Below are 27,081 nucleotides of genomic sequence, written 5' to 3' on the forward strand. Positions count from 1 at the left end.
AGTCCAGGTAGGCTCCAGTGTTGGGTCGCCTCAGGCCAAACAAGCAACAGGGAGGGAACCCAGCCCCACCCATCAACAGTCAAGCGGATTAAAGTTTTACTGAGCTCTACCCACCACCAGTCCCTCCCATGAGGAAACCTGCACAAGCCTCTCAGATAGCCTCATCCACCAGAGGGCAGACAGCAGAAGCAAGAAGAACTGCAAACCTGAAGCCTGTGGAACAAAAAAGACACAGGCTCACTGAATGGATACGAAAACAAGACCCATATATATGCTGTCTACAAGAGTCCCACTTCAGACCTAGGGACACATACAGACTGAAAGTGAGGGGATGGAAAAAGAGACTCCATGCAAATGGAAATCAAAAGAAAGCTGGAGTAGCAATACTCATATCAGATAAAATAGACTTTAAAATAAAGAATGTTACAAGAGACAAGGAAGGACACTACATAATGATCAAGGGATCAATCCAAGAAGAAGACAAACCAATTATAAATATATATGCACCCAACATAGGAGCACCTCAATACATAAGGAAACTGCTATCAGCTATAAAAGAGGAAATCAACAGTAACACAATAAGAGTAGGGGACTTTAACACCTCACTTACACCAATGAACAGCTCATCCAGGCAGAAAATTAATGAGGAAACACAAGCTTTAAATGAGACAAGAGAACAGATAGATTTAATTGATATTTATAGGACATTCCATCCAAAACCAGCAGATTACACTTTCTTCTCAAGTGCACATGGAACATTCTCCAGGACAGATCACATCTTGGATCACAAATCAAGCAAGCCTCAGTAAATTTAAGAAAATTGAAATCATATCAAGCGTCTTTTCTGACCACAATGCTATGAGATTAGAAATCAATTACAGGAAAAAAAACATTAAAAAACACACACATGGAGGCTAAACAATACATTACTAAGTAACCAAGAGATCACTGAAGAAATCAAAGAGAAAATCAAAAAATACCTAGACACAGATTACAATGAAAACACAACGATCCAAAACCTATGGGATGCAGCAAAAGCAGTTCTAAGAGAGAAGTTTATACCAATACAAGCCTACCTCAAGAAACAAGAAAAATCTCAAATAAACAATCTAACCTTACACCTAAAGGAACTAGAGAAAGAAGAACAAACAAAACCCAAAGTTAGCAGAAGGAAAGAAATCATAAAGATCAGAGCAGAAATAAATGAAACAGAAACAAAAAAAACAATAGCAAAGATCAATAAAACCAAAGCTGGTTCTTTGAGAAGATAAACAAAATTGACAAACCATTAGCCAGACTCATCAAAAAAAAGGAGAGGACTCAAGTCAATAAAATTAGAAATGAAAAAGAAGTTACAACAGACACCACAGAAATACAAACCATCCTAAGAGACTACTACCTGCAACTCTATGCCAATAAAATGGACAAACTGGAAGAAATGGACAAATTTTTAGAAAAGTATAACCTTCCAAAACTGAACCAGGAAGAAATAGAAAATATGAACAGACCAATCACAAGTAATTAAATTGAAACTGTGATTAAAAATCTTCCAACAAACAAAAGTCCAGGACCAGATGGCTTCACAGGTGAATTCTAACAAACATTTAGAGAAGAGCTAACACCCATCCTTCTCAAACTCTTCCAAAAATTTGCAGAGGAAGGAACACTCCCAAACTCATTCTATGAGGCCACCATCACCTTGATACCAAAACCAGACAAAGATACTACAAAAAAAGAAAATTACAGACCAATATCACTGATGAATATAGATGCAAAAATCGTCAACAAAATACTAGCAAACAGAATCCAACAACACATTAAAAGGATCATACACCACGATCAAGTGGGATTTATCCCAGGGATGCAAGGATTCTTCAATATACACAAGTCAATGTGCTATACTATATTAACAAATTGAAGAATAAAAACCATATGATAATCTCAATAGATGCAGAAAAAGCTTTTGACAAAATTCAACACCCATTTATGATAAAAACTCTCCAGAAAGTGGGCACAGAGGGAACCTACCTCAACATAATAAAGGCCATATATGACAAACCCACAGCAAACATCATTCTCAATGGTGAAAAACTGAAAGCATTTCCTCTAAGATCAGGAACAAGACAAGAATGTCCACTCTCACCATTATTCAACATAGTTTTGGAAGTCCTAGCTACGGCAATCAGAGAAGAAAAAGAAATAAAAGGAATACAAAATGGAAAAGAAGAAGTAAAACTGTCACTGTTTGCAGATGACATGATACTATACATAGAGAATCCTAAAGATGCCACCAGAAAACTACTAGAGCTAATCAACAATGAATTTGGTAACGTTGCAGGATACAAAATTAATGCACAGAAATCTCTTGCATTCCTATACACTAATGATGAAAAATCTGAAAGAGAAATTAAGGAAACACTCCCATTTACCACTGCAACAAAAAGCATAAAATACCTAGGAATAAACCTACCTAGGGAGACAAAAGATCTGTATGCAGAAAACTATAAGACACTGATGAAAGAAATTAAGGATGACAGAAACAGATGGAGAGATATACCATGTTCTTGTACTGGAAGAATCAATATTGTGAAAATGACTATACTACCCAAAGCAATCTACAGATTCAATGCAATCCCTATCAAATTACCAATGGCATTTTTTACAGAACTAGAACAAAAAATCTTAAAATTTGTATGGAGACACAAAAGACCCCATATAGCCAAAGCAGTCTTGAGGGAAAAAAACGGAGCTGGAGGAATCAGACTCCCTGACTTCAGGCTATACTACAAAGCTACAGTAATCAAGAGAATATGGTACTGACCCAAAACCAGAAATATAGATCAATGGAACAGGATAGAAAGCCCAGAGATAAACCCACGCACCTATGGTCAACTAATCTATGACGAAGGAGGCAAGGATATACAATGGAGAAAAGACAGTCTCTTCAATAAGTGGTGCTGGGAAAACTGGACAGTTACATGTAAAAGAATGAAATTAGAACACTCCCTAATACCATACACAAAAATAAACTCAAAATGGATTAGAGACCTAAATGTAAGACCGGACACTATAAATCTCTTAGAGGAAAACGTAGGAAGAACACTCTTTGACATAAATCACAGAAAGATCTTTTTTGATCCACCTCCTAGAGTAATGGAAATAAAAACAAAAATAAGCAAATGGGACCTAATGAAACTTAAAAGCTTTTGCAAAGCAAAGGAAACTACAAACAAAATGAAAAGACAACCCTCAGAATGGGAGAAAATATTTGCAAACAAATCAGTGGACAAAGGATTAATCTCCAAAATATGTAAACAGCTCATGCAGCTCAATATTAAAAAAACAAACAGCCCAATCCAAAAATGGGCAGAAGACCTAAACAGACATTTCTCCAAAGAAGACATACAGATGGCCAAGAAGCACATGAAAAGCTGCTCAAGATCACTAATTATTAGAGAAATGCAAATCAAATCTACAATGAGGTATCACTTCACACCAGTTAGAATGGGCATCATCAGGAAATCTACAAACAAATGCTGGAGAGGGTGTGGAGAAAAGGGAACCCTCTTGCACTGTTGGTGGGAATGTAAATTGATACAGCCACTATGGAGAACAGTATGGAGGTTCCTTAATACTAAAAACAGAACTACCATAGGACCCAGCAATCCCACTACTGGGCATATACCCAGAGAAAACCACAATTCAAAATGACACATGCACCCCAATATTCTTGCAGCACTATTTACAATAGCCAGGTCATGGAAGCAACCTAAATGCCCATAGACAGATGAATGGATAAAGAAGATATGGTACATATATACAATGGAATATTACTCAGCCATATTCAGGAATGAAATTTGGTCATCTATAGAGACATGGATGCATCTAGCGACTGATACAGAGTGAAGGAAGTCAGAAAGCGAAAGACAAATATCTCATATTAATGCATATATGTGGAACCTAGAAAAATGGTACAGATTAACCCGTTTGCAGGGCAGAAATTGAGACACAGATGTAGAGAACAAACGTATGGACACCAAGGGGGATAGCGGCGGGGGAGGGAGAGTGGTGGTGGTGTGATGAATTGGGAGATTGGGATTGACATATATATACTAATATTTATAAAATGGATAACTAATAAGAACCTGCTGTATAAAAAATAAAATAAAATAAAAAAGAAATAAACAGAACATCCTAGCACAGTGCAAGTCCCTCTGCCAGCTATGAGTCCTGATACAGGGCCACTACAGCTGCCCACCCTACGGGGTAAGTCTCCAGGATAAAGGGAAGAAGGAGGAGGCCCTGTAGAGAGTCCAACCAAGGCGGGAGGCCTGAGCCATGGAAGAAGGCAGGGAGGCAACCTGGCCTCACGCCTGAGTCCTTGGGGGATGCCGCCGGCTCTCACCTGTGTAGACCAGCACTGTCCACCTCTGGGAAGGGTTGGGGGAGACAACCATGCTCTTCCAATGTGACCTCCAAGAGGTCAGAGGCCGAGATTATTTGCTGGGTTCCCAGCGTCACCAGAGGCCATTGCTGCCTCCGAGTCGGTGAGGAGGGGTACGTTTCCCTCTCGCTCATGCACGTTGCCCAATTTCCACTGCACTTAGGGCTTCCTGGTAAACCCAACCCCAGTCCCACACCCCCAAGGCCTCTTGCATATAACCCCAGCTTTTCTCCCGGGAGCACGATGTAGTTTTAAACAAAAGTCACTACACCAGACATTTGGGGACCTGAATTATTTTCCTACCTGCTAACAACCTCTGTGACTTTGCGTTGGTCACTTACCCACCCCCCGCCACGTTCTCATCTGTAATGACATCTGTGGTTGTGAAAATGACATGAGAAATAAAAGCATCCCCAAACTAGGCAGCACTAGAGAAAGGTCCAAGATGATCTTTGGAAAGGTCAAAGACATAGACAGTAGCCCCTTTAATGGTAGGAGATTCAAGGGGCAATGGACAGCGTCCCAAATCTGAGATACCTAGGCCTCCATAATGAAACACATTGGATAGGAAATACCTGCTGGGTACAGTGAGAAAAGCCTCATCCCATGCAGAAACCATGGCCAGGTTTTCAAACTTCCTGTCTGGACTTTCCATTTATGAGACAGGCTGCTTTCAGAACCTGGCCAAGCCAGCGTGTTCCATACGTCATCAACAGAGCACAGGAACAGGGCAGTTCGGTGCAGGCCAGAGGTCTCCACTGCCACCAAAATGATGATCCTGCTGGCAGGGACTGGCCACATGCCTCTCCTCCTGTTTTCCTCTCAAAGTGTGTTTTTATAGCTGTTATCTTTATCAGCAGAGGGGACGGAACTGCCTGATGGTAGATTGATATATTGAAGTGATAGCAATTATATAGAATTTGGAAATCATGCATGTGGCTCTTTTATCCACCTCAACTCGGCCTCAGAATACCCTGCAGAAGGGAAGGGAGGGGTGGGATGGAAAGGGAATTATGGCCCAGACAGAACACGAGGTACTGGGAAGCAGAGGGCATGGGGCTGAAGGCTGAGTGAGCTCTGACTATGAGTCACAGTGGAGCTGGGAGCCGAGCTCAGTCAGGAGACCCAAGGTGCGCTGGACCCCCAGGCCAACAGGACACCCCCGTCTTTCTAGGAGAAAGGAGAGGTGGGTGAGTGGATCAAGAAGAGACCTCGTGTTTCCCAGTGACGTCATCTGCATCCTTAATCCCAGAAAAGGAATCAGGAGGGTGTTTTATGAGAGTCCTCTGTGCAGCCCAGGGAAGCCCCATGGTCTGCTCACTTCCTCTCTGTCCGGAGGCCCATCCTTCAAGGTCGGATGAGGACACTCTCTCGCCAGCTCCTGCAATGGTAGGAACCAACCTTACTCAGAGAAAGACCCGATTTCTGGCAGGCGCAAGGGAAGAAAACAGGGCTGACTCAACCCATCCGAATGGAAGTGGGTGGGAGGAGGCGGGTAGGATGAACCCAGCTTCTCAAGACAGTCCCGACAATCCCCTGCACTTCCTGGAAACTTCTTGGAACCCAAATCAAAGGCAGGAGACGGAGAGAGAGGCTGGAGGTGTAGGAGAAGATGGAATACAGAATAATCACAGTAAGAACGACAGAACCAATATTTATCGGGGCTTTACTCTAAGCGTATTACGTATATTAACATGAGGTAATACATTTAACTCCTAACAACCCTCTGAAGTCAAGTCTATTATTGTCCTATTTTTTTTCATGAGGAAACTGATCCCACAGCTGATACTGTTCACTTTCATGCCAGGTGTTTGAAAAATGTCCCCAAGGCCTTTAAGACACGAGTTAACCGTCACTCCGAGTAGCCAAGCAGAAAAGGGCAGCATGGCTGGGAAACGCCGTTCCACGTGGCGAAACAGGAGTGTGGCGTCCTGTTGTCGAGAGCTTTTGTGAGAGTGTAGGGAAGAGAAACAGAGGCAGCTCTCGGAGCCCTGGACGCTGACCCACCGGCAGAGGCACCCGCCTTTCTGAGCAGCTGGGTCCTTGCTGCCGGCTCCACGGGGGGCTTCCATCCCCCCCCAGGTCACTGCCTAACTGTGGGGGGGGCAGGGCTCTGTGAAGCTTCATCCTTTCAACATCTCGAATTCTTCAATGGGTCTTATTTGAATCGCATCCAGGGATGAAGGTGGATGACCAGATCTGGATCTCCTCAGAAGAGCTCTAATAATGTGTTCTCCCAGTTTAACAGTTACCATTTTTTGAACACCTACTGTGTGTCAGAGACGTGTAGTAGCTAGGGTTTTGTATGCATGATCTCCTGAAATCTTGACCTCTTCAAGGTAAGTAATGCCTACCCTGTACATTGTGCCATGACAAATGAAGAATCTGAGACCACCCTCCTGCCACCACCTCCACGATAAAGGGATTCCCAAAGGTCAAATGTCCGGTGAGGCCAGGAGTCAAGTCCATGCCTGACTGACTGAGCTCATGTCATCATGTGGGCTTCTCTGGCCTTCATTATTAGGTTTAAATTGTTTTAACACCATGGACTTCGACCCTGCCATCTACACCCTCTTCCCAAGCCCCTGACCCAGCAGGGAGCAGAGGCATCTCTCCCTCGTAAATGTCCTCCACCACACACACACACACACACACACACACACGCACGCACGCACGCACGCACGCACGCACGCACGCATGCACGCACGCACACACACTCACTCTCTCTCTCCCTCTCTCTGTCTCTCTCTCTTTCTGTCTCTCCCTCACCCCCTCTCTCTCTCCTGGCCTCCCACGCCTTCCTTTTGGGCCTAGCCCCCAGCCCAAGTTCTCAACAGACAGGAACCTTCCCATGTTGTACTCAATTCCAACCCCACCTACTGCACACAGGTCAGCCTTGTAAGAGAAGAACTTGAGTTTCAGCAGCCTTTCACGAGAAAGGCTGCAAGTAAAAAAATCCACCGAGCCAATTCACCCCTAGCTGTTTTTCCAACTAGAAGAGAGATGGGCAAATCAATACTCAACAACCCCTCCCACGGTCTACAGCACTCAAGTCTCTCTTTGTGCACAAGGCCAGGCCTGCAGCCAAGGGCTCTCAACAAGCAGCTGCCCACCTGCTGAGCACTGGGGGACAAGTCCTGCTAACAGTCCTTCTGTTGCCAGCGCCCCCAGTCACACAAGGGATGCCCCTGGCAAGTGACAAGAAATGGACACACTGTGCATGTAACCAGGAACTCTTACAGACAGCCTCGAAGCATTTCACTCTTATCAACCTTTAACCTTGTTGCCAAGGGTGGTAGAGTTATCCCAACCCCAGTTTGCAGGTGCTAACCTTCATTTCCCCGGGTTTCAATGAATTGAGTCAGGCTAGAAATTCAGGACACAGCACAGTCATGGGACCCTGGGCCCCAAGATGCACCCTTCCACATTGCATCCTACTGACTTAAAGACAGGAGGTGAGAATCCCTGCAGGGGTAAGATGGCTGTTATTCGCATCTCAGCCTCCAGGTCTCCCCAGATGGGGTCCAGACAGTGGAGCAAGGCCACCTCAACCAGCCACAAGCCCGGGCTTGGTGAGAAGCATGTCTCTGGAGACCAAGGTCTCTGCCCCATTTCCCTCAGATGGATGAGTAGAAAGATGAGCAGTAGCAGCAGTGTAAGTGAGGGACGGGTGGTCAGCAGAAGCTCCTGGACCAGCATAAATGAAAGGAAGTGGTGTTTCTGGAGCTGGTACTTGAGCATTCATTCTCCCATTCGCTGAGCAATTTCTGTGTGTTAAGCTACAAGGATGATGAAGACATGGTCCCTACCCTCAGAGTAGCGGGTATAATGGAGAAGCATAGGGATGGGGAACAGGGGTAGCCAAGAATTCTAAGTGAATTCCACCACAAAGAAATGTATGTTATAGAATTTATTTTTCTACATCTGATCCTAACCTGCTTCTAACTTACGGTCTTATGATGTAAGTAGATAAAAACAGACGCGTGCACCTCTACACATGCCCTGTCCCATATGCAAAATAATGTAATTCTCACTGAAAATCCAGTAAGACTAGCGGGGAGGGAGGGATGAATTGGCAGAGCACGAGGGAATCTCAGGGCGGCGAGACTACCCTATATGACTACCCTATATGACACTCTAATGGTGCACACGTCATTATGCATCTGTACAAACACATAGTACGTACAACACCAAGAGTGAACCCGAAAGTAAACCGTGGACTCTGGGCGATTATGATGTGTCAACGTAGGTTCGTCAATTGCAACAAATGTACCATCTGGAGGAGGATGTTGATAGTGGGGAAGGCCATGCATGTGTTGAGGCAGCGGGTGTATGGGAAATCTTTCTATCTTCCCCTCAATTTTGCTGTGAACCTGAGACTACTCTAAAAAATAAAGTATTTAAAAAAAAGTTCGGTAAGACCACCACCAGATCATAATATAGACGGGTATTTACTCCAGTCCGGCTGCTAAAACAAAGTACTATAGACTGGGTGATTTGCACATAACAGAAACTTACTTCTCACAGTTCTAGAGGCTAAGAAGTCCATCAAGACATTGGCAGATTCGGTGGCAGGTGAGTGCAGCTTCCTGGTCCATAAGCAGCCATCTTCTTCGCTATGCCCTCACATGGAGGGACGGGGAGCTCACTGAGGTCTCTTCTATAAGGGCACTGATCCCATCCATAAGGCTCCACCCTCATGACCTAATCACCTCCCAATCCCATCGCATTGGGGGTTAAGGTTTCAAGATATGAATGGGGGGAAGGGCACATAAACATTCAGTCTGAGGCAACAAGAGCCCTGGGCAGCCAGCCAGCCTACCCACCCTGAGCCCTCTCTCTGCTCACAGCCTTCTCCATGGCAGCAACCAAAATGAGACATTATGCAGTATGCCAGGCATTTTGAGCCTCCATGGCCACCCTTTAGGGTCCAAGATTTAAAGAGACGTCCATTTGGAAGCCCAGATTTCTCAGTCTGCAAGCTCTGCCGTCACACACCATCCTGAGATAGAAGTTCAGTGGCCAAAATGCAACCATTTGGGGATTTGCCAAATTACAGAGCTCCATTCAGCGGCGAGCCACTTCTTAATCTGTGCCAGAGACTCTGCACACATAGCCATTTAAATCTTACAATAGCCCTGGGCAAAGAGACCATTATCCCAGTTTTACAGATAAGGCAGCAGAGACTCAGAGAGGTTGAACGTCTTACCCACAGTCACAGAATGAGTTTGGAGCTGTACCAGGATTCAGCCCCCAGGTCTCCCCAGGCCAACACTCAAAATGGTATCCACCACTTTTTAGTGTCCAGAGGAGAGTAAGCAGTGCCTTTGACATACTTCCTTGGTGTCCCTAAATGCCTGTAGATACCAGCGTTGATGAAGCCTTTCAAGGGAAAAGAGCAAACCTGCCACCCCTGCAGAGTTAGTAAGCTGATTGCAATGCTGACAATGACAGCATCTCAAGCTAATTTCCTTGGATAGGTCTCTCCAGAAAGCATTCAATTCCAGCCATGAGAGCAACATGTTTGCAACATGAATTGACTAAAGGGAGAAGAAATGCCCTTCACTTAAGGGTTTCAATTAATTAGTGTTTCTCATAACAAAATCCAAGCCCTCAAAGGGCCTTTCCAATAAGGTCTTGTAAATGGTTTTCTAACCCTAGGAAAGACTTACTGCTGACTCCTTCAGGCTTATTAATATTTCATCATTAACAGATACATATTAAGTTCCTATTGTTCATGAAAAGAATTGGATTTAAAAGAGAGGATTCCTTCTCATTAGTAGCTTATGACCTTATTACAGACAGATAAAAACTTACAAAAGACACATCAGGGGACTTCCCTGGTGGCGCAGTGGTTAAGAATCTGCCTGCCAATGCAGGGGACATGGGTTTGAGCCCTGGTCTGGGAAGATCCCACATGCCGCTGAGCAACTAAGCCCGTGCGCCACAACTACTGAGCTTGCGCTCTAGAGCCCACAAGCCACAAATACTGGGCCCTCGTGCCACAACAACTGAAGCCCGCATGCCTAGAGCCCGTGCTCCGCAACAAGAGAAGCCACCGCAATGAGAAGCCTGCACACCGCAACGAAGAGTAGCCCCTGCTCGCCGCAATTAGAGAAAGCTTGTGAGCAGCAACGAAGACCCAATGCAGCCAAAAAATAAATTAAATAAATTAATAATAATAATAAAAAAGACACGTCTGGAATAAAGCAGGTTTAATCTTCCTTAGGAACAACTGGACAGAGGAACGAACTCAGGCCCGGGCTTGTTCATGGTTGGTGTCTGGATGGTATCAACTGTGTGGTTTGAGTGACCCAATGTATCGTCTAGAAAAGAAAAGCTATTTTCCCACTCTTGCTTGAGTGCCCTGTTCCACTCATTTTTTTTTTCAACTGAAGTATAGTTGAATTATAACATTATATTAGTTGCAGGTTTACAACATAGTGATTTAATATTTTTATACAGTATACTCCATTTAAAGTTATTGTAAAATATTGGCTATATTCCTGTGCTGAACATTACATCCTTGTATCTTTTTATTTTATACATCTCTATTGGAGTATAATTGCTTCACAATACTCTATTAGTTTCTGTTGTCCAACGAAGTGAATCAGCAATATGCACACATTTATCCCCATTTCCCCTCCTTCTTGTGTCTCCCTTCCACCCTCCCTATCCCACCCCTCTAGGTCTCCGCAAAGCACCGATCTGATCTCCCTGTGCTATGCTGCCGCTTCCCACTAGCTATGTATTTTACATTTGGTAGTGTATATATGTCAATGCTACTCTCACTTTGTCCCAGCTTCCCCTTTCCCCCCACCCCATGTCCTCAGTTTCATTCTCTATATCTGTGTCCTTATCCTGTCCTGCCACTAGGTTCATCAGTACCATTTTTTTAGATTCCATATATATGCATTAGCCTACAGTATTTGTTTTTCCCTTTCTGACTTACTTCACTCTGTATGACAGACTCTAGGTCCATCCACCTCACCACAAATAACTCAATTTCATTTCTTTTTATGGCTGAGTAATATTCCATTGTATATATGTACCACATCTTCTTTATTCATTCGTCTGTCGATGGACATTTAGGTTGCTTCCATGTCCTAGCTATTGTAAATAGAGCTGCAGTGAACATTGTGGTACATGTCTCTTTTTGAATTATGGTTTTCTCAGGGTATATGCCCAGTAGTGGGATTGCTGGGTCATATGGTAGTTCTGTTTTTAGTTTTTTAAATATCCTTGTATCTTATTTTATACCTAGTAGTTAATACCTCTTAATCCCCTTCCACTATCATGTCCCTCCCCACTCCCCTTGACTCATTTTTGTTTTTAAGAATTAAAGGATCTAAAGCTTTAAAATGTAAATGTTTACGGAAGCCAATAAATAATGCCACTAATCTCTCTTACCACTTTACCCTGAATTAGTCTATGAGATCAGCTTCAACTGTCTAGCAGAGGCTTGGGGTTACACAACACAGGCAGGCAAAGGACAGGTTGGGCAGAAGAAATCTCTGGGGTCTGGAGAATGGGACTCTAAGAAAGAGATAAGGTGGGAGCCATGGGCACCAGGCAGGCGGCCAACAGGGGTCTGCAGGGAGAACCCAGAGATGAAAACAAAAAGACAAACAGCACATAGAGGCTAACCCTGGTCTCCAGACGCAACTACGACCATTTCCCAGAAAACTGCGAAACCAACCCTTCTCTCTGGCCACAGAATAAGGAAATGAAGAAAAGGGCCCTGTTCTCAAAGCAAACAAATAGAAATGATTTAGAAAGCACCTGACACTGTGCAAAAAAGCTTGCCACCTGACACTGTGCAAAAATGTCCTTCCTTTACTTTTTATGTATGTATGTATGTATTTATGCACACAGGCATTGGTTTATTATATTCCTTTGACCTGTACTTATGACCATTTTGCTTTACTACAAAGCTACGACAGAGGCTACACACTTTTGGAACCCTACGCTAGCTTCTACTAATATTTTAATAGTTTTAGGGTTGAAATTACAGTTACCGTATCTAAAATCAAAACAGCATCACTCGGCCACATGATAAGGGTTGTAGCTGTGGGGTGGGTCTTGGTTTTCCTATAAAATTCTTCCGCGATGTTGCATTAAGGGGTTGACTAGATGACTCTTCAGCTCCCTTCTAGCACTGACATTCTTCTCCTTGTGTCTGTGCAGAGTAAATGGACTGGCCTTGAGTGCACCCCGGGGACAGAGCAGGCTGGCAGCATCTGGGTTTGCCTAGGCCCCCAGGGGAAGCATGGCTCTGCCAGGTGTCACAGCTGATTTAACTAAAAGAAAGATAAAAACCAGCCATGGGAACTGAAGCTTGACAGCATTCCCTGAGGGTCTGGTGAGTGAGAACCAGAGAAGTGTGGAGGAGACTAGAGGAATCTCCTCTGGCCCAAGACTCCCAGGCAATGTTTGCTCTAACCACTGAGATCCATTCCCAGAAATGTCCCCAGCTGTGTGCAAAACCACAGTGCCTGCTGAGGAAGGTGAGAGCTGAAGCTGCTAGTCAACTCCTGGGATAGGATGATGCAGAAGCAAAGGGCCTACTGGGAGAAGGGGGTGTGGGGAAGAAAAAAGGATAAAGGCAAAGATACGTTTTCCGGTCTGCATGAGCTAATATCTCCACAGGGAGAGCTCAGATGGTGGCAGATTTTTTGTTTCCAAGACAAGAAGGGGATAAATGATCATCCTGTCTTATTTAAGACCACAGCTTGATGGCCAGAGATCTCTCTTCCAAATTTCTCATGCTGCTTTGTAAAGGACAAGGACAGTCAACACATTCAGCCTCCGTGTCCACATGGGAACAATGAAACACCGAGAAAGAATTTAATGAAGAAAGCAACTGCAGTAGACTTTGGGAACAGACATCAGAACGTCCATTTCCTAGCCTGCAAGACTCTCAGAATGCTTTATTTCCTTTCCTCCTAGTACCAGAGCACATTTCTATAGCAACTCCCAGAGAACTGGGTGCCTCATGGGGCCAGGTGGAGGTTGGCTTAAAGATCCTCTTCTTCGGGGCACAGAAGACCCTTAACAAGAGCTAGATCCCTTGTTGGATCCTCCCCTTTCAATTTCAGGATATATGTGCTGAGGTACTCTGGAATGATTTGGGGATTAAAGGGTGAACATTATGCAAGAAAAGAAATTAAAAATTAATGAAGAAATGAGGTCACTCAGTGAAGCCTCTTCAACAAACCAGGATGAGAACCTTCTCCTGCTCACTTCTGACTTTTTGGCGAAGACGCGTAACTGCCATCTGTGAGGCGGTCCACAGGATGAGAGTATGGATTATTCACAAAGCTCTGAGTTTAGTTACCAAGTTCTATACCACTATGACCTACTGTTATCCCTTTTGCAGATGGAGAAACTGAGTCATGGTGAGATCACATGGTTATTAATGAGATAAAAATGAGCACTGGCCTCGCATGGATCCAAATCTACAACTTGGCAGTTCTATTCACAACAGTCAAGACGTGGAAACGACCTAAATGTCCATCAACAGATGAATGGATGAAGAAGATGTGGTGTATATATACAACGGAATATTACTCAGCCATAAAAAAGAATGAAGTAATGCCATATACCACAACATGGATGGACCAAGAGATTATCATACTAAGTGAAGTAAGTCAGAAAGAGAAAGACAAATACCATATGATATCACTTATATGTGGAATCTAAAACAGACACAAATGGGGGATTCTCTGGCAATCCAGTGGTTAGGACTCTGCACGCTCACTGCCAAGGGCCCAGGTTCAAACCCTGGCCGGGGAACTAAGGTCCCACGGGCCACGCAGCATGGCCAAAAAATAATAATAATTAAAAAAATGACACAAATGAACTTATCTATGAAACAGAAACAGACTCACAGACATAGAGAACAGACTTGTGGTTGCCAAGGGGTGGGGTGGAGAGATGGATTGGGAGTTTGGGGTTAGCACATGCCAACTATTATGCATAGAATGGATAAACAACAAGGTCCTACTGTACAGCACAGGGAATTATATTCAATATCCTGGGATCAACCATAATAGAAAAGAATAAGAAAAAGAATGTATATGCATAACTGAATCACTTTACTGTACAGAAGAAATTAACACAACACTGTAAATCAGCTATATTTCAATAAATTTTTTTAAAAATCTACAGCTATGGTCACATACTACAACATGGATGAACCTTGAGGACACTATGCTAAGTGAAACAAGGCAGTCACAGAATGACAAATAATGCATGATTCCACTCATTTAAGGTATCTAAAGCAGTCAATCTCACAGAAGCAAAAAGCATAACGGTAGTTGCCAGTGGCAGGGATATGTGGGGAATGGGGAGTTACTATTCAATGGGTCTAGAGTTTCAGTTTGTGCAAAATGACAAAGTCTTAGAAATCTGCTTACAATATGTGTATCGTTAATATTTGCACTATACACCTAATGGTTGAGGGTAAATTCCATGTTGTGTTTTTTAATCACAATTTAAAAGATCTACAGCTATGAGCAGCTTAACAGCTGCATCTCATGCATCTTAGTGCTGCTGCAAAGAAGAGTTTGAAGACATATATACTATAAAGGAAAATGTCTACAGCCATAGCTCTAGTAAGAGGAATGACAAACACGGGCAAAAGATATGAATAGACATTTCACCAAAGAGGCCATACAGATGGTAAACCTGCAGATGAAAAGATGACCAACACTGGCAGTCATAAGGGAAATAGAAATTTAAACTACAGTGACAAGACAGACCACAGAATGGGAGAAAATATTTGCAAATCATATACCTAATAAGGGCCTAGTATCTAAAATATGTAAGGAACTGTTACAACTCAACAATAAAAAGACAACCCAATTGAAAACTGGGCAAAAGCTTGAATAGACATTTCTCCAAAGAAGCTACGCAAATGGCCAATAAACACATGAGAAGGTGCTCAAATCATAACTCGTCAGGGAAATGAAAAATCAAAACCACAATGAAAGACCACTTCACTTCCAGCAGGATGGCTAGAATCAACAAGACAGATAATAACAAGTGTTGACAAAGATGTAGGGAAACTGGAACCCTCATACACTGCTGGTGAGAAGGTAAAATGGCGCAGCTGCTTTGGAAATCAGTTTGGCAGTTCCTCAAAAGGCTAAACATAGAATTACCATATGACCCAGCAATTCAACTCTCAGGAAAATACCCAAAAGAAAACACACATACATACATACAAAAACTTGTACAAAAACGTTGTTAGAAATATTATTCATAACAGGCAAAAGTGGAAACAACCCAAATGTCCATCAACTGATGGATAAACAAAATGTGGTAATCATACGATAGAATATTATTCAGCCATACAAAGGAATGAAGTGCTGGCTCATATTACAACATGGATGAACCCGCGAAACATTATGCTTAGTGAAAGAAGCCAGTCACAAAGGGCCATATATTATAAGATTTCATTTCTATGGGCAAATACATAGAGACAGAGGATAGTAGTTGCCGGGGGCTGGGAAGAAGGCTGAATTGGGAGTGACTGGTAATGGGTACCTGTCACTCTTTCTGGAGGGATGAAAATGCTTTGGAAATACAGATAATGATGATAGTTGCACCTACATGAGAATATACTAAAAACCATTGAATTATATACTTTAAAAGGGTGAGTTTTATGGTGTGTGAATTACATCTAAAAAAAATTTGAACACAATGAGAACACACCTATCAGAATGGATAAAATTAAAAATAGTGATAAGAGCAAAGAGTAATGATGCAAAAAACTGGGTCACTCATACATCGTTGGTGGGAATGTAAACGATTCAGCCACTTCGGAAAACAGTTTGCAAGTTTCCTTTAAAATGACAAATGAACTCATGAGATGACCCGGCATATGACACTCTTGGCCATTTACTGTAGAGAAATGAAAACTTTTTTTTTTTTTTAAGTGGCATACCCTTTTTTTTAAAATTTATTTTTTATTTTTGGCTGCACTGGGTCTTCGTTGCTGCACACGGGCTTTCTCTAGTTGAGGCAAGCAGGGGTTACTCTTCCTTGCGGTGCTCAGGCTTCTCATTGTGGTGGCTTCCTTTGTTGCGGAGCACGGGCTCTAGGCGCACGGGCTTCAGTAGTTGTGGCACGCGGGCTCAGTAGTTGTAGCTCGCGGGCTCTAGAGCACAAGCTCAGTAGTTGTGGGGCATGGGCCTAGTGGCTCCGTGGCATGTGGGATCTTCCTGGACCAGGGCTCAAACCCGTGTCCCCTGAATTGGCAGGCGGATTCTTAACCACTGTGTCACCAGGGAAGTCACCTTTTTTTTTTTTAATTTATTTTTGGTTGCACTGAGTCTTCGTTGCTGCACGCAGGCTTTTCACTGCGGTGGCTTCTCTTGTTGTGGAGCACGGGCTCTAGGCGTGCAGGCTTCAGTAGTTGTGGCGCATGGGCTTAGTTGCTCTGTGGCATGTGGGATCTGCCCAGACCGGGGCTCGAACACGTGCCCCCTGCACTGGCAGGCAGATTCTTAACTACTGCGCCACCAGGGAAGTCCAAGAAATGACAACTTCTGTCCACTCAAAAACCTATGCATGAATGTTCAGAGCAGTTTTCATTATAGCTGATAACTCAAAACCAACCAATGTCCTTCAGTGAGTGAATAGTTAACCAAATGATGGTCCACCATAACATGGAGTATTACTCAGCAATAAAAAGAAAAACAACTTTGGATGAACCTCAGGGAAGTTATGCTGAGAGAAAGAAAATAATCTCAGCAAGTTCCTTAAACTGTATGGTTCTACTGATATAACACTTGAAATAACAAAATTCTGGAGACAGAGAACAGATGAGTGGCCACCAGGGTTTGGGAATGGACAATGGAGAAGTTGTAGCTATAAGGAGTACCACGAGGGAGCCCGAGGTGATGGGACGGTTCTGTATCTTGACTGTGCTGATAGCAACAGGAAGCTACACACACACAAACAAGTGCATTATGTGTAACTGGTGACTCAGCTCTGTGCATTTTACCAGTGTCATTACCCGGTTTTGCTATTGCACTAGTTATACAACATGTTCAACTGGGAAGAATGGGTGAGGGGTACCAAAGACTTCTCTCCATTTCTTTGCAACAGCCAGTGAATCTATATTTATTCCAAAATAAGAAGTGTGTGGGGTTTTTAAAGTAACTACATGGGGTATTAGTCAATGCTTAAAAGTAATGACTGTGTTTCAATAAAGGTCAGAATTGAAGGCAGGAGTCAAGAAGAAATGACAGCCTGCACAGTACAGCCACAAACCATCACCTCTACAACATGTCAGAGGAATCCTCCTTTTAGTGTGAACTGCATACACCTGATAACAAGTCAGGAACTTCCAGTGCAGACCCACTAACTTGTGTGTCCTCACTTGTCCTCTAATCCCCTGCGTGCAGCTCTGCTATCCTAACCTACCCTCATCCTCATCTCCGGGCTTCCATTCATGCTCTTTCCTATCTGAATTCATCTTCTCTCCACTTATCCAAATCCTTCCCACTGGGTCATAAGGCCCCGCAGCAGTATCCATCTTTCCACATGGGTTAATTGTATCTCTCTAACTAGATGCTTGAGTTCAGACACCAGGTCATCTTCCTCTACCATATCCTCCATAATACACCATACAATGCTGAGAACGTAAGGAGTATCAAAGATCTCTGTTGATGGAATAAAGGCCTGCCTGCCTCTAGATCTTTTATTATCACTCTTGCAAGCTAGGTGATGGAGAACGGGTACACACAGGGGCATGAAAGCCAAGACAACGTTTCACACGTAATTGCAACTGTGTACTTTTAAAATCATCATCTCAGTTGCTTTTTTTTTTTTTTGCGGTACGCGGGCCTCTCACTGTTGTGGCCTCTCCTGTTGCAGAGCACAGGCTCCGGGACGCACGGGCTCAGCGGCCATGGCTCACGGACCCAGCCGGTCTGCGGCATGTGGGATCTTCCCAGACCGGGGCACGAACCTGCATCCCCTGCATCGGCAGGCGGACTCTCAACCACTGCGCCACCGGGGAAGCCCCTCAGTTGCTTTTTATTACAGGGCTATGAATGATGCATAGGAGGCATAATCTGATCCATTTTACGGATAAGGAAACTTAGTTCAGAGTGGCTAAGTGATATACAAAATCACAATTGGTACTGAGTCAGAGTTAGAAACCAAGACTCATCCTAAAACCTTAACGAGACGCAAATTGCCACTTTAAACTTTTTTTTAAAAAATTACTGCTCTCTTCCCTTTTGCGGCCATTGCTGAAGCACCAGCGGCCAAAATGAAGTGCAATCCCTTTGTGACTCTGACCCAAGCGAGAACAGGAAAAGGCATTTCAATGCGCCTTCCCACATTCGCAGGAAGATTATGTCTTCCCGTTTCTAAAGAGCTGAGACAGAGGTACAATGTCCGATCCATGCCCGTCCGAAAGGACGATGAAGTTCACGTTGTACGAGGGCACTACAGAGGGCAGCAAATTGGCAAAGTAGTCCAGGTTTACAGGAAGAAATATGTCATCTACGTGGAACGAGTGCAGTGGGAGAACGCTAACAGCACGACTGCGCATGTGGGCATTCACCCCAGCCAGGTGGTTATCACCAGACTAAAACTGGAGGAAGACCGCAAAAAGATCCTCGAACGTAAAGCCAAATCTCACCAAGTAGGAAAGGAAAAGGGCAAATATAAGGAAGAAACAATTGAGAAGATGCAGGAATAAAGTAATCTTGAATACAACTTTCATTAAAAACTGTTAAAAATGAAAAAAAGGGCAAATTATTAGTAAATTAAGATGCAAATATTCCCAAAGTGAAGTGTAACTTTTGCAACCCAAAATATGGTACTTAGCCAACACCTTGGGGTGGCTGAGGCCCTATATGAAGAGGAAAAAGGAAAAGCCTTAAAAAGTGGGGATAGAAGAGCAGACTGTGATCAGGGAACAATTGGAGGAACACAGGAAAAGCCCCACTTCCAAACATATCCTGAATCCAGCCATACCTCTCCAGCACCACCGCTGTCCCCTAGACCCTGCCTCCATCACTCAGAGCACATCACTCCACTCAACAGCTCCACGAAGCATAAAGATCTAAACTTGCTTGACCTTGCTTAGAAAGCTCTAAATGGTCCGGGTCCTGCTCACCTCTCTAAACTCATCTCATTCCATTCGTTCCCACCAACAATGCTCCCTTCACACCTTTCCATCCCTCAAGCATGCCCAGCAGGGTCTTGCACAGCGGCACTGGCTTCTTCTCCTGCCTGGAATGCTTTGCCACCTGACCTTTGTACAGCTTGCCCTGTCATTCAGACTTCAGTGTAGGTGTCACCCCCTCAGCCTAAAGTAGTTGCTAATTCCTCTTTGTCACTTACCACCCTCTTTTAATTCTTTGCCAAACATCATTAACTGACATGTTTCTTATTGACTGATGTATTGATTGATGTATTGATTGTCTCTCCCTCATCCCACTACAGTGTAAGCTCTAGGAAGGCAGGGAACTCTTTTCTCTTTTTTTTCTTTTTTTTCTTTTGTATTCCCAGTGCCTGACATATAGCAGGTATTCAATAAATATGTGTACAGTGAAGGTCTGAATGAATGAATGAATGAAAAAGACCACCACCCTACCTCCTTCACAGTTCTGGTTCTACCTGGCCAATGAATGACCTATTAATGGCAATCTAAAAGTTACTAACATTCAACTAGAGGATAAGTAAATAGCATGACCCTTGATATCACAAAAAGTACTTTGAAAACAGTAAACCGCTGACCCTTGAACAACACGGGGGTTAATCCACGTATAACATAGTTGGCCCTGTGCATCCTCAGACTCAACTAACCATGGACCGTGTAGTACTGTATTTACTACTGAAGAATATCTGCATATAAATGGACCCGTGCAGTTCAAACCTGTGTCATTCAAGGGTCAACTGTATTACAGATCATCTTACAAGGTCCAGATCAAGCCCCCTCTCTTCTCTGAAATCTTCCTGGGATACTCAAGCCCCATTGATCTCCCCTTTCTCTGACTTCCTAAAGCTTTTACTGCCTACACCACTCATGTGATACTTTACAACCGTCTTCTTTTTTTTTTTTTTGCGGTACGCGGGCCTCTCACTGCTGTGGCCTCACCCATTGCGGAGCACAGGCTCCGGACGCGCAGGCTCAGCGGCCATGGCTCACGGGCCCAGCCGCTCCGCGGCATGTGGGATCTTCCCGGACCGGGGCACGAACCCGTGTCCCCTGCATCGTCAGGCGGACTCTCAACCACTGCGCCACCAGGGAAGCCCTACAACCCTCTTCTGTATTTTGGTACCCATGCCTACCATGTGACGGAACCATGCTAGGTCCTGGGAATACAACAACCAGTAAAAAGGAGTTTAAATCCCGGTTGGGGGACATGAATAGTGAACCAGTATTTTCATAAACCATTGTATTTGTGATAAGTGTCACACACACACACAAAAAAGTGTGCACTAGCGGCATAATCAAAGGACAAAACCAGACCAGCTGCATAAAGGAAGGATAGCAAGTAGGAAGTGCGTCAGGGAAGTAACAGTCTATGAGAAGAAAATCTCTCAGCTTTGGGAGGCAGGAGACCAGGGAGCAGGCAGGATGGAGAACATAAATAGCGTGAACTTGAAGCCCGGAGACCCTGATCCCACTTCCGGCTCCATCACTGTCCACCCACATTCCTCAGTTTGTCTGAGTTTCAACTGACTCCACTGTGATAAGAACAGAATCACGTTCAGTGTTTACAGAACCCTCAGAGAAATAAAATATAACCCCTTCGTTTTCCAGAGATGAAATTATTTAATTTCAATGAACAAGATACCTACTGAGCACATATTAATTACGTGTTAAGCATAAAGAGCCATCAAAGTAAATGGAGTTGCCCAAGATTAACATTAGTCAGTGGGCACAGACCATATTAGAATCCACATCTGCTGAATCCCAGGCCCTGAATCCTTCTCATAGGTATCCATCACCCTCCACAATCTGGTCTATGCAACTCCCACTACTCTCACTGCCAGAAGCCCATTCCAAGCTGAAATGCTGAAACCATTCCAAGCTCCATGTTGACTCCAGGCCTTCTGAAATTCTGGGCCCCTTTGCGAGGTCACACATCCCCCTTTCCCAGCTCAGAATGTGACGTGTCCCCCATCCGCACTCAGCTCAGGTAACACCTCCTAGTTTGCCATTCACCTAGCTGGTCTAGAGCAGTGGTTCTCCAAGTCTGCAGATTCCTGGGGGATCCAGAGATCCTTTCAGGGGAGCCCATGAAATCAAAACTATTTTCAGAACAATACTAAGATGTCTTGTTCACTGTGCTGACATTTGCACTGTTGGTGCAAAAGCAAAGGTGAGTAAAACCGCTGGCACCTAGTGCAAATCAAGGCAGCAGACCAAATGACACTAAGAGGCATTATATTTTTCAGTGCCTCGTGTGGGCAGAAAAGAAAAAGGCAGTTTAAGAATGTCCTTGATGATGGGACTTCCCTGGCGGTCCAGTGGTTAAGACTTCGCCTTTCAATGCAGGGGAAGATTTGACCCCTGGTCGCAGAGCCAAGATCCCACAAGCCTCAGGGCCAAAAAACCAAAACATAAAACAGGGCTTCCCTCGTGGCGCGGTGGTTGAGAGTCCGCCTGCCGATGCAGGGGACGCGGGTTCGTGCCCCGGTCTGGGAGGATCCCACATGCCGCGGAGCGGCTGGGCCCGTGAGCCGTGGCCGCTGGGCCTGTGTGTCCGGAGCCTGTGCTCCGCAGTGGGAGAGGCCACGGCAGTGAGAAGCCCGTGTACCACAAAAAAAAAAAAAAAAACAAACCATAAAACAGAAGCAATATTGTAACAAATTCAATAAAGACTTTAAAAATGGTCCACATCAGAAAGTCTTAAAAAAAAAAAAAAAAAAAAGAACATCCTTGATGAAGCAGTAAAAACCATTAATTAAATCCTGGCCCTTGAGCACACACGTTTTTAATATTCTGAAGAAATTCAGAAGCACAGAAAGCACTTCTGCTGCTTATCAAAGTACAGTGGTTGTCTCAAGGAAGAGTACTTAGGTGACTGAGTTCTGAGTTGAACTAGTGGCTTTCTTTGTGAAAGACTATTTTTACTTTAAAGTATGAATGACAGAAAAACTATGGATTTGAGTATCTGATAGACATTTTCTTGAAAATGAATAAATAAGCCTCTCACTTCAAGGAAAACTAGAGTATTTGCTGCCACTGATAAAATTTGAGCTTTCAAGCAAAAATTAGAATTTCAGAAAACTTGCCACTGCATGCTTGACATTTTTCCATTGCTTCAAGACTTTCCTGATGAGATCAATGGTGATACTGATGAAAAGAGTTTTTTAATATTGTATAATTAAAAGTCTCAATGTTTTCAACATCTGTATAACTCTGAACGAGTATTTTTCACATGGTCAATTCATCATGTTACAAAAATCATGCATGGATTAAAAAAATCCATTCAAAGCGCAAGAAAGACTATTGGATTTTCATGTAGGAATACAAAAAGTTCATTGATAAGGTTTCTGATTCTGCACTGTAACTAACTTTTAAGAAACTATCACTTTTTGAGTTTTGATGAGGTATCAAAGAAGACTAAATACAGAAAAAGTACTTAACTTACACTTAACAAGTCACAAATACTTGTTAAACTGACGTTATACTCCTCCATCCCTAAGGGATATCTTTGTTCTTGAACAAATAGTGTGGTAAACTAGACTGCCTAAGCAAAGTTCCAGGGACATTTTAAATCAAATACTTCTAGGGCTTTATGGAAGATATGGATGAACTGAATTATGATTTTCTTGACCCATTTGGGCTCAAATTTCACTTTAAAAACTACAGATCCAGAGAGTGGCATGGACATATATACACTACCAAACGTAAAATAGATAGCTAGTGGGAAGCAGCCGCATAGCACAGGGAGTTCAGCTCGGTGCTTTGTGACCACCTAGAGGGGTGGGATAGGGAGGGTGGGAGGGAGGGAGATGCAAGAGGGAAGAGATATGGGAACATATGTATATGTATAACTGATTCACTTTGTTATAAAGCAGAAACTAATACACCATTGTAAAGCAATTATACTCCAATAAAGATGTTTAAAAAAAAAAAGGACAATCCTCTTTCCCATTCCTATTTGCTTTTGATCATCAAGAAATAAATACTGTTCTTTCCCCCCCTGCAGTATGTCCTATGCAAGATTGACCAGATGTTCTTGATGGGCCCAAATAGGAACATCAGCTTCCAGTAGCAGTCAAGATGAAGGAAACTGCATGTAGCCTATGAGTCCTACTGATGTCAAAATCTCTGCACATAATACGCAAAGCAAGTACCTGAAGACTTTGAAAACTAAACAACTAGAGGATATGGGACCTGAATCAAAGGGGGCAGAATCATTGAACTATGCAGCAAAAACTCTAGGAGAAATCTCCTATTTCTATCTAGAACATCAAGTAAAGGAGCCCCAGTGTACTACACAGTAAGGGGGAAGTCCCTGGTTTTCTTCTCTTTTTCTTTTCTTTCCTCACCCGGCCTTGCACTACACCAACCCCAGTCTCAGATCTGCATTGCCGCGGTGGCACAAGAAAAACAGACACCCTGAAGAGTCCTATCTATTAAAGAAATTGAATGAGTAGTTTAAAACCATCCAACAGAAGAAGACTCCAGGCACAGATTATTTACTGATAAACTTTACGAAACTGTTATGGACTGAATTGTGTCCCTCCAAAATTCATATATTGAAGCCCTAACGCCAGTACCTCAGAATGTGACTGTATTTGGAGACAGGGCCTTTAAAGCAGTCATTAAGTTAAAATGAGCCTGTTAGTGTGGGCCCTAATCCAACCTGACTGGTGTCCTTATAAGAAGGGGAGATTAGGACAAATGGAGAGCCACTAAGGATGCTGACACACAGAGCGGGGACCCTGTGAATAGGCAGCAAGAGGGAGGCCATGTGCAAGCCACAGACACCTCAGAGGAACCCAACCCTGCCAGCACACGGATCTTGGAATGCTGGCCTCCAGAACTGAGAGAGAATAAATTTCCGTTGTTTAAGCTACCCATTATGTGGTATATTGTTTTCCACAGAAAGCTAATATACAAACATTTAATGGAAAAAAATACCAATTCTACACAATCTCATCCAAAAAACAAAAGAGGAAAGAATACTTCCCAACTCATTTTGTGAGGCCAATATTATCCTGATGCCCCCTTTTTTATTATAAGAAAACTACAGGCCAATATTCCTCATGAACATACATGTATCAAATCCTCAACAAAATATTAGCAGATTAAATAAATCCATCAATATATAAAAAATGGGATTTATCATGAGAATATAAGGGTGGCTCAAAAGTTAAAGACAAAGAGAGTTTTGAAAGCAGCAAGAGAAAAGCAACTAGTTACATAGAAGGGAACCCCATACCCACTCCAATGAGACTATCAGAGGATTTTTCATCATAAATCTTGCCAGGCAAAGGGAGTAGAATGATATATATATTTAAAATATTGAAAGAAAAAGAATTGCCAACCAAGAACACTATTCTGTCAAAATTGTCCTTCAAAAACAAAGGGGAAAAAAAGGGGTGGGGGGGAAACAAAGGGAATGTAATTGATATAACCACTGTGGAGAACAGTATGGAGGTTCCCTAAAAAAAGAACTACCATACGACCCAGCAATCCCACTATTGGGCATATACCCTGAGAAAACCATAATTCAAAAGGTCACATGTACCCCAATGTTCATTGCAGCACTATTTACAATAGCCAGGACATAGAAACAACCTAAATGTCCATCGACAGATGAATGGATAAAGAAGATGTGGTACATATACACAATGGAATATTACTCAGCCATAAAAAGGAATGAAATTGGGTCATTTGTAGAGATGTGCATGGACTTAGAGACTGTCATACAGAGTGAAGTAAGCCAGAAAGAGAAAAACAAATATTGTACATTAACACATATATGTGGAATCTAGAAAAGTGGTAGAGATGAACCTATTTGCAGGGCAAGAACAGAGACACAGACGTACAGAACGGACATGTGGAGACAGTGGGAGAAGGGGAGGGTGAGACGAACTGAAAGATTAGGATTGACATATATACACTATCATGCATAAAACAGATAGCTAGTGGGAACAAGCTATAAAGCACAGGAAGCTCAGCTCGGCACTCTATGACAAGCTAACTGGGTGGGATGGGGGGAGTGGGAGGGAGGTCCGAGAGGGAGGGGATATAGGTATACTTATAGCTGATTCACTTCCTTGTACAGCAGAAAATAACACAACATTGTAAAGCAATTATACTCCAATAAAAAAACAAAGGAGAGATAAAGACTTCCTCAGACAAAGGCTAAGAAACTTTACCACCTGCTTTATAAGACATGCTAAAGGTAGTTCAAGTTGAAATGAAAGACACTAATTAGAAATATGAGAGCATAAGAAAGTGTGAAACTAGTTGATAAAGGTAAATATAGAGACAAAAACAATATTTTATTACTATATACTATAAAAGACAAAAGTATTAGAAACAACTAAAACTGAATGTTAACAAATATATAAAGGTCAAAGTAAACTGTGACATCAAGAATATATAATGTGGTGGGGAGGAGAGGGAAAAGACAAGATTTCTTGTATGCAAGTGAAGTAAAGTAGTTGTCAGCTTAAAACAGAATGTCATAACTATTCGATACACGATATATTACTTAAGCCCTTAGTAACCACAAAGAAAATATGTATAGAAGTTATACAAAAGAAAAAAGAAAGACATTTCCACTAAGATCAGGAAAAAGACAAGGTTGCCCACTCTCACTAGTATTATTCAACATAGTTTTGGAAGTTTTAGCCACAGCAATCAGAGAAGAAAAAGAAATAAAAGGAATCCAAATCAGAAAAGAAGAAGTAAAACTGTCACTGTTTGCAGATGACATGATACTATACATAGAGAATCCTAAAGATGCTACCAGAAAACTACTGAAGCTAATCAATGAATCTCGTAAAGTAGCAGGATACAAAATTAATGCACAGAAATCCTTTGCATTCCTATACACTAATGACGAAAGATCTGAAAGAAAAATTAAGGAAAGACTCCCATTTATCACTGCAACAAAAGGAATAAAATACCCAGGAATAAACCTACCTAAGGAGACAAAAGACCTGTATGCAGAAAACTATAAGACACTGAGGAAAGAAATTAAAGATGATACAAACAGATGGAGAGATATACCATGTTCTTGAACTGGAAGAATCAACAGTGTGAAAATGACTATACTACCAAAAGCAATCTACAGATTCAATGCAATCTCTATCAAACTACCAATGGCATTTTTTACAGAACTAGAACAAAGAGACTGCACAATGTGTATGGAAACACAAAAGACCCCGAATAGCCAAAGCAATCTTCAGAAAGAAAAACAGAGCTGGAGGAATCAGGCTCCCTGACTTCAGACTATACTACAAAGCTACAGTAATCAAGACAGTATGGTACTGGCACAAAAACAGAAATATAGATCAATGGAACAGGATAGAAAGCTCAGAGATAAACCCACACACATATGGTCACCTTATCTTTGATAGAAGAGTCAAGAATATAATGGAGAAAAGACAGCCTCTTCAATAAGTGGTGCTGG

General features: G+C 42.8%; 1 protein-coding gene and 1 pseudogene across 1 annotated transcript in view; one reads left to right on the forward strand and one right to left on the reverse strand.

The window, feature by feature from the left end:
- LOC132526404 (coiled-coil domain-containing protein 3) overlaps positions 1–27,081 on the reverse strand; it is a 101,991-nt gene that overhangs the window by 57,054 nt on the left and 17,856 nt on the right. The window lies entirely within an intron of this gene.
- On the forward strand, positions 18,732–19,209 carry LOC132504089 (large ribosomal subunit protein uL24-like; annotated as a pseudogene).

Source organism: Lagenorhynchus albirostris, chromosome 1 (assembly GCF_949774975.1).
Source record: "Lagenorhynchus albirostris chromosome 1, mLagAlb1.1, whole genome shotgun sequence".
In the NCBI taxonomy this organism is placed as follows: Eukaryota; Metazoa; Chordata; class Mammalia; order Artiodactyla; family Delphinidae; genus Lagenorhynchus; species Lagenorhynchus albirostris.